The following is an 8,661-nucleotide window of genomic DNA, read 5'->3' as shown; positions in this document are numbered from 1 at the left end:
ACTGACTCAACATAAAGTAAAAGAATGGCCCTTCGCAGAGGGAAGCATTGATTGCTATATTTGTGCTAGAGCTTTGGTTTTGAAAACATAAAGAGAGCATAAAAGTAAAATTTTGAGAGGTGTTTGTTGTTGTCAACGAATGGTAGTGGGCACTCTAACCCCCTTGCCAGACAAACCTTCAAAGAGCGGCTCCCATTTTATTTTATTTTTGGGTGGCACTCCTTCCAACCTTTCTTTCACAAACCATGGCTAACCGAATCCTCGGGTGCCTGCCAACAATCTCATACCATGAAGGAGTGCCTTTTTATTTTAGTTTTATTATGATGACACTCCCCCCAACCTTTGCTTACACAAGCCATGGCTAACCGAATCCTTCGGGTGCCGTCCAACAATCACATACCATGGAGGAGTGTCTATTTAGTTTAATTAATTTGGGACTGGGAATCCCATTGCCAGCTCTTTTTGCAAAATTATTGGATAAGCGGATGAAGCCACTAGTCCATTGGTGAAAGTTGCCCAACAAGAATGAAAGATAAACACCACATACTTCCTCATGAGCTATAAAACATTAACACAAATTGAGAAGCATTTTGAATTGTTTAAAGGTAGCACTCAAGCAATTTACTTTGGAATGGCAGGAAATACCACATAGTAGGTAGGTATGGTGGACACAATTGGCATAGTGGTTGGCTCAAGGATTTTGGATGCATGAGAAGTATTCCCTCTCGATACAAGGCTTAGGCTAGCAAGGTTGTTTGAAGCAAACACAAGTATGAACCGGTACAGCAAAACTTACATAAGAACATATCGCAAGCATTATAATACTCTACAATGTCTTCCTTGTTGCTCAAACACTTTACCAGAAAATATCTAGACCTTAAGAGAGATCAATTATGCAAACCAATTTTAACAAGCTTTACGGTAGTTCTCCACTAATAGGTTTAAAATACATGCAAAAACTTATGATCTACTTGAGAGCTCAAAACAATTTCCAAGTATCAAATTATCCAAGACATATGAGGCATTTTCTGCTTCCAACCAAATAAAGATAAGTATTGTAGCTTCCAACTTTTATCATTGAACATTAAAAGTAAAACGAAGAACAAGTGTTCATATGAAAAAGCGGAGCGTGTATCTCTCCCAAACAAGGATTGCTAGGATCCGAATTTATTCAAACACAAACAAAAATAAAGACACACAGACGCTCCAAGTAAAGCACATAAGATGTGACTGAATAAAAATATAGTTTCAGGGGAGGAACCTGATAAGTTGATGAAGAAGGGGATGCCTTGGGCATCCCCAAGCTTAGACGCTTGAGTCTTCTTGAAATATGCAGGGATGAACCACGGGGGCATCCCCAAGCTTAGACTTTTCACTCTTCTTGATCATATATCATCCTCCTCTCTTGACCCTTGAAAACTTCCTTCACACCAATCTTCTCATAAACTTCATTAGAGGGGTTAGTACTCAAAAAATTTGAATCCACCTTGGTCCTGTAGTGGCACATTGCAAGAACTCAATAAAACATTAGCTATAGCCCTCTACGTCTAGAAAACCTCGCTTAAAGTCCACAAGAGACAATGCAAAAAACAGAGACAGAATCTGCCAAAACAGAACAGCCAGTAAAGACGAATTTTAAATAAATACTTCCGTTGCTCAAATCAGAAAACTCAAAACTAATGAAAGTTGCGTACATATCTGAGGAACACGCACGTAAATTGGCATATTTTTCTGATTTTTCTACAGAGAAAACAGCCCAGATTCGTGACAGATAGAAATCTGTTTCTGCGCAGAAATCCAAATCTAGTATCAACCTTCAATTAGAGGCTTCACTTGGCACAACAAAACACAAAACTAAGATAAGGAGAGGTTGCTACAGTAGTAAACAACTTCCAAGACACAAATATAAAAACAAGTACTGTAGCAAAATAACACATGGGTTATCTCCCAAGAAGTTCTTTCTTTATAGCCATTAAGATGGGCTCAGCAGTTTTAATGATGCACTCGCAAGAAATAGTATTTGAAGCAAAAGAGAGCATCAAGAGGCAAATCTAAAACATATTTAAGTCTAACATGCTTCCTATGCATAGGAATCTTGTGCACAAATAAATTCATGAAGAACAAAGTGACAAGCATAAGAAGATAAAACAAGAGTAACTTCAAAATTTTAAGCACATAGAGAGGTGTTTTAGTACCATGCAAATTTCTACAACCATATTTTCCTCTCTCATAATAATTTTCAGTAGCTTCATGAACAAACTCAACAATATAACTATCACATGCAGCATGCTTCTCATGATTTCCAAACACATAATTTTTATCAAGTTCAAGAATAGTGGAATAAAAACTTTCAAACTTACTTTTATTAATAATATAACAAGGTAGTTGATCAATCTCAAGAGATATGGGACTCATAGAATAAGTCAAGGACTCTCCAATCCCATTTTCATTAGTAGTACAATTAATAGTATCAAGTAACATAGGACCATCATCTAGAGCTTTATCATAAACATTTGCTAAGCAAAGTTCTTTAGTACCATGCATTTCGACATCAGGCACAAACAAAGCATTATCATAAGATTTATCAAAGTAGCATGGATTATCATAAATAACAGTAGCATAATTATTCTCACAAGTTTTACTCATAGGGAATATTTCAAGAGAATCCACAGGAACATAACATTCAACCTCTTTCGGTAAGCATGGAGGACAATCAAATAGTGTAAGAGATAAAGAGTTACTCTCATTAGAAGGTTGGCATGGGTAGCTAATCCATTCTTCCTCCTTTTGTTCGTCACTCTCCTCTTCTTTTTCATCCAATGAGCTTTCAGGTTCATTAATTTCCTTCTTTTTTTCATCCAATGAGCTTTCAGGTTCATCAATTTCTTCTTCCACCGGTTCCTGCAAATTGTGAGTGCATTCTTGTGCATTAATGTGTCTCTCTTTATAATCAAGGATATAAGGATTCCTACTGTAGCATTCTATGCAAGAATTAAGGATAGTAGAGACATAATCTTTAAGGTCCTTACAAATAGCACAAGTTTCATAATTCTCAACCATGAAGGATTCTATCTCGGAGGCTCCCATAAATAAGACAAATTGTTCTACCTCTTCGAACCCATAATGAATATAGCAATTCCGATTAGAGCTCTTAATTAAAAATTCCTCACTAGAGGCACATTGAAATTTAAAATACTTATCCTGTTGAGAGCAACAGTTTATATCATGGCGTCTAAGCAAGATTCTAGCCATTGTATTCAATTTTTCTATCATAGCACTCATTATTTTACCAGTTCTTGATTCTCTATAATTATTATAGCATTCTATAAGCTCCAAGTAGGTTGTTGGTTCTCCCATAACAGCAGTTTCTAATTTTTAGATTTTTCAATTTTTATGGATTTTTGGGTATATGAGGAAAATAAAACAAGACAAAAATAAACTAAGCAAAAGTAAACTACGCAAACTAATACTAGACAGAAATAAACTAAGCACAAATAAACTAGGCAAAAGTAAACTAAGCAAAGCAAAATAAAACAAATTAAAAACAGAGAGAGGGGTAGAGTGTACTCCCCAGGTGAACTTATGAGTAGAGCTATGCCTCCCCGGCAACGGCGCCAGAAAACAGTCTTGATGACCCACAAGTATAGGGGATCGCGATAGTCTTCGAGGGTAGTATAACCCAATTTATTGATTCGACACAAGGGGAGGTAAAGAATACTTATAAGCCTTAACAACTGAGTTGTCAATTCAGCTGCACCTGGAAAAGCACTAGCAACAGGGGTGATGTGAAAGTAGCAGTAATATGAGAGCAATAGTAACAGTAACACAGCAGCAGTAATAGCAATATGAGAGCGATGGCACCAGAAGATAGTTGATACTACTTCCAATGACATGTAGAACAAGTATATGATGATGAAATATGGACCGGGGTTCCCAGCGATCTACACTAGTGGTAACTCTCCAATAAGTGACAAGTGTTGGGTAAACAAATTACAGTTGGGCAATTGATAGGATTGATAAAGCATTAAGAAAGAACATCAATTCATTAATCATGTAGGCATGTTTTCCGTATATAGTCGTACGTGCTCGCAATGAGAAACTTGCACAACATCTTTTGTCCTACCAGCCGGTGGCAGCCGGGCCTCAAGGGAAACTACTGGATATTAAGGTACTCCTTTTAATAGAGTACCGGAGCAAAGCATTAACACTCCGTGAAAACATGTGTCCCTCACATCACCGCCATCCCCTCCGGTTGTCCCGATTTCTGTCACTTCGGGGCCTTTGGTTCCGGACAGTGACATGTGCATACAACTTGTAGATACAATCTAAGCAATAAGTATAGAGCTCAAATCTAAGATCATGCCACTCGGGCCCTAGTGACAAGCATTAAGAATAACAAGATTGCAGCAACAATAACTTCACAAACTTTATAGATAGACTAATCATAATGTATCATCCATCGGATCCCAACAAACACAACACCAATTACATCAGATGAATCTCAATCATGTAAGGCAGCTCATGAGATCATTGTATTGAAGTACATGGAGGAGAGTATACCAACTAGCTACTGCTAGAACCCGTAGTCCATGGGGGAACTACTCACGGAGCATGATGGAGGCGGTGACGTTGATGGAGATGGCTTCCGGGGGCACTTCCCCGTCCCGGCAGGGTGCCGGAACAGAGAGTTCTGTCCCCCGAATTGGAGTTTCGCGATGGCGGTGGCGCCCCTGGAGTCTTTCTGGAGTTTCGTCAATTCGTACGGTGTTTTTAGGTCGAAAGGGATTTTATAGGCGAAGAGGCGGCGCAGGGGGGGCACCTGGGGGCGCCTCACCCTAGGCTGGCGCGGGCCCAGGCTTGGCCGCGCCGCCATAGGGTGTGGTGGCCCTCTGGCCCCTCTCTGACTCTTCTTCGGTGTTCTGGAGCCTTCCGGGAAAAATAGGAGGTTTGGCGTTGATTTCGTCCAATTCCGAGAATATTGCCCGAACAGCCTTTCTGGAACCAAAAACAGCAGAAAACAGGAACTGGCACTGTGGCATCTCATTAATAGGTTAGTCCCGGAAAATGCATGAAATCATCATAAAGTGCAAGCAAAACATGTAAGTATTGTCATAAAACAAGCATGGAACAACAGAAATTATGGATACGTCGGGGACGTATCAATGATCCCATTGCTTTAGATTATAATGGTTTGAATTTTGATGATTGCCACATCTCTGAAGTTATAAAGTTCTTACAAAAACTTGCTAGAAGTCCTAATGCTAGTGCTATAAATTTGGCTTTCACGCAACATATTACAAATGCTCTCATAAAAGCTAGAGAAGAGAAACTAGAACGTGAAGCCTCTATTCCTAGAAAACTAGAGGATGGTTGGGAGCCCATCATTAAGATGAAGGTTAAAGATTTTGATTGTAATGCTTTATGTGATCTTGGTGCAAGTATTTCTGTTATGCCTAAGAAAGTCTATGATATGCTTGACTTGCCACCATTGAAAAATTGTTATTTGGATGTTAATCTCGCTGATAATGCTAAAAAGAAACCTTTGGGGAAAGTTGATAATGTTCGCATTACCGTTAACAATAACCTTGTCCCCGTTGATTTTGTTGTCTTGGATATTGAATGCAATGCATCTTGTCCCATCATATTGGGAAGACCTTTTCTTCGAACCGTTGGTGCTATCATTGATATGAAGGAAGGTAATATTAAATATCAATTTCCTCTCAAGAAAGGTATGGAACACTTCCCTAGAAAGAGAATGAAGTTACCTTTTGATTCTATTATTAGAACAAATTATGATGTTGACACTTCGTCTCTTGATAATACTTGATACACACTTTCTGCGCCTAGCTGAAAGGCGTTAAAGAAAAGCGCTTATGGGAGACAACCCATGTGTTTTTACTACAGTACTTTGTTTTTATTTTGTGTCTTGGAAGTTGTTTACTACTGTAGCAACCTCTCCTTATCTTAGTTTAGTGTTTTGTTGTGCCAAGTAAAGTCGTTGATAGTAAAGTTCATACTAGATTTGGATTACTGTGCAGAAACAGATTTCTTTGCTGTCACGAATCTGGGCTGTTTTCTCTGTAGGTAACTCAGAAAATTATGTCAATTTACGTGAGTAATCCTCAGATATGTACGCAACTTTCATTCAATTTGAGCATTTTCATTTGAGCAAGTCTGGTGCCTCGATAAAATTCGTCAATACGAACTGTTCTGTTTTGACAGATTCTGCCTTTTATTTCGCATTGCCTCTTTTGCTATGTTGGATGAATTTCTTTGATCCATTAATGTCCAGTAGCTTTATGCAATATCCAGAAGTGTTAAGAATGATTGTGTCACCTCTGAACATGTTAATTTTTATTGTCCACTAACCCTCTAATGAGTTGTTTCGAGTTTGGTGTGGAGGAAGTTTTCAAGGATCAAGAGAGGAGTATGATACAACATGATCAAGGAGAGTGAAAGCTCTAAGCTTGGGGATGCCCCGGTGGTTCACCCCTGCATATATCAAGAAGACTCAAGCGTCTAAGCTTGGGGATTCTGTTGACTGCCAAAACCCACCGGCGGGCAGCGGCCTGTCAACACAGTGGAGAGCCGGGAAGAGCCTAGAGCTGCGGCTGGCTGAGACCCCTCCGAGCGATGGCCCGCAATGCTCTTCTGGTCACACGCGGCGATGCGAAGTGCAAGGGCGTGCCACCTGACCTATACCTGGTCAGGAAGGTGATGGGGATGCCTCGCTTAGTTCCTGCATGGCATACACGTAAACATTAAATACGAGCCTCGATCGGCTCTCAGGTTATCCTGTGAATCGGCTCAAAGAGCCGATTCACCCATGATCCGTACGGGGTGCACGAATACTTGGTGATCCTGCTTGATCAAGATATAGCTAATGAGATCTACGACGATTTAGGGTTTTCACCACATAATCGGATCATCCTACTCCAGGTTGGGCCTCGCGGCCACGCACGGTGCTCATAAGCCGATCCTAAACAAGGCCTAAAAACCAACATGACGTTGATCCTCGGAACATCCTGTTTAGGACTTGCGAACACCACCCTACGTGCCGCTGGATCCTCCACCCCTTTGTAAGGCCTAACTATTGCAGATATTAAACTAATCCTTGCAGAGCAAGGAGCAATCGTAACGGATCAGATCTACTAGATGATGAATAAGCAGGGTGCCGCCCCCACGCCTAAGATAGGCGTGAGGGCGGCTAGACATGCAAGGGCTGCACTACGTAAGCATGTTATACGAAGAGCTATGCTAACCCTAACACATCTATGATAACTACGTTGCTCGCCATCAAAGACGCTTCAGTACGAGCAACGCATGAACAACGTGGGGCTTGTGCTGCCTAGATCGCAAGATGCGATCTAGGCAGCATGTCGCTTACCTGATTGAAACCCTCGAGATGAAGGAGTTGGCGATGCGCCGAGATTGGTTTGTTTTGGGTTGAACGTGAGTTGTTGTTTATTCCATAAACCCTAGATACATATTTATAGTCCGGCGGACTTTCTAATTCAGGCGTGCACCTACCGTGCACGGGTAAAACTCTAACTCCTAACTTAACATACGATCTAATATATTACAGATAAATGGGCAATCTAGCCCAACTTCGCATATAAGGCCGATCTTCGTATTCTCTCCAAATATAATCTTCAGGCTTATCTTGATCGTGGCCCACTTCCAACTTGGTCAAATTCTGGTGATAACACATGCCCCCCTGGTTTTGGAAATGACATTTCCAAAATCATTATGCTTTTACCGTCGGGTCATGTCGTGGCAGAGCAGAACCTATTGCAGTATTTTTCATCATGACGCCCTGCCTTCTTGACTGCTCCGCGTGATTTGACCGTTGCATTTGGGCACCGCCTCCTCGAAAACTGCTGTGGCATTGAATTCCTTCACCATAGCCCGCTTTATTTAACCGCTTTTGAGCAGTTCGTCACCTCACCATCCTGCTCTATTCTGGCCATCGGCACCACAAAACCCCAATCTCCCACAGTCATGTCTTCCTCTTCTTCCTCTTCGTCGTCGGTCTTCCACGACTCCTCCTCCGAGCTTTCCTACGGGTCCTCCTCCTCCCGTGAGACGCCGCCGGACATCCGTGCCCCAGCAGCATGGGACCTGGAAGACCACGCTTCCTCGGTCTGGTCCGAAGACGACCAGTCCCTGACCAGCGGGGACGAAGATCTTCAGCTCCTTGCCGTCGGGGAACTGGAGTCGGAGAGCGAGGACGATCAGTTCCCCTGGGACGGCTACCCCACTTCTGAAGCAGAGGAAGAGGAAAACGACGATGACGACGACGACTCCCTCGAGGGCTACCCGCCAGCGAAGCGCCTCCGCATGTGGTGGGACGACGACAGCAGCGACGATGAAGGCGAAGATGAAGCTCCTGTAGAGGGTTATGGGAGCAGTGACGAGGAACCCATCGGCAGCAGTGCCGATGAGAGTTCCGAGGATGACGATGAAGGAAGCGATGGCCCATAGATTAAGATCTACTAGTGTAGGCCTAGCAATAGTAGATTGGTCAATAGACCCTTCTTTTGTTCCTCCTTCCTAAGAAATCGACTCTTTTTTTATAAGAAATCCCCTTACTAATGAAGAAAATCCCTTAATTAATCTCGCTCCCTTGCCGATTGTCGAAGAGAGTTGTCGTACAGGGAG

The sequence above is a fragment of the Lolium perenne genome, chromosome 6 (assembly GCF_019359855.2).
Source record: "Lolium perenne isolate Kyuss_39 chromosome 6, Kyuss_2.0, whole genome shotgun sequence".
NCBI lineage: Eukaryota > Viridiplantae > Streptophyta > Magnoliopsida > Poales > Poaceae > Lolium > Lolium perenne.
The sequence above is the reverse complement of the archived record's forward strand: the minus strand, read 5'-3'. Positions refer to the sequence as shown.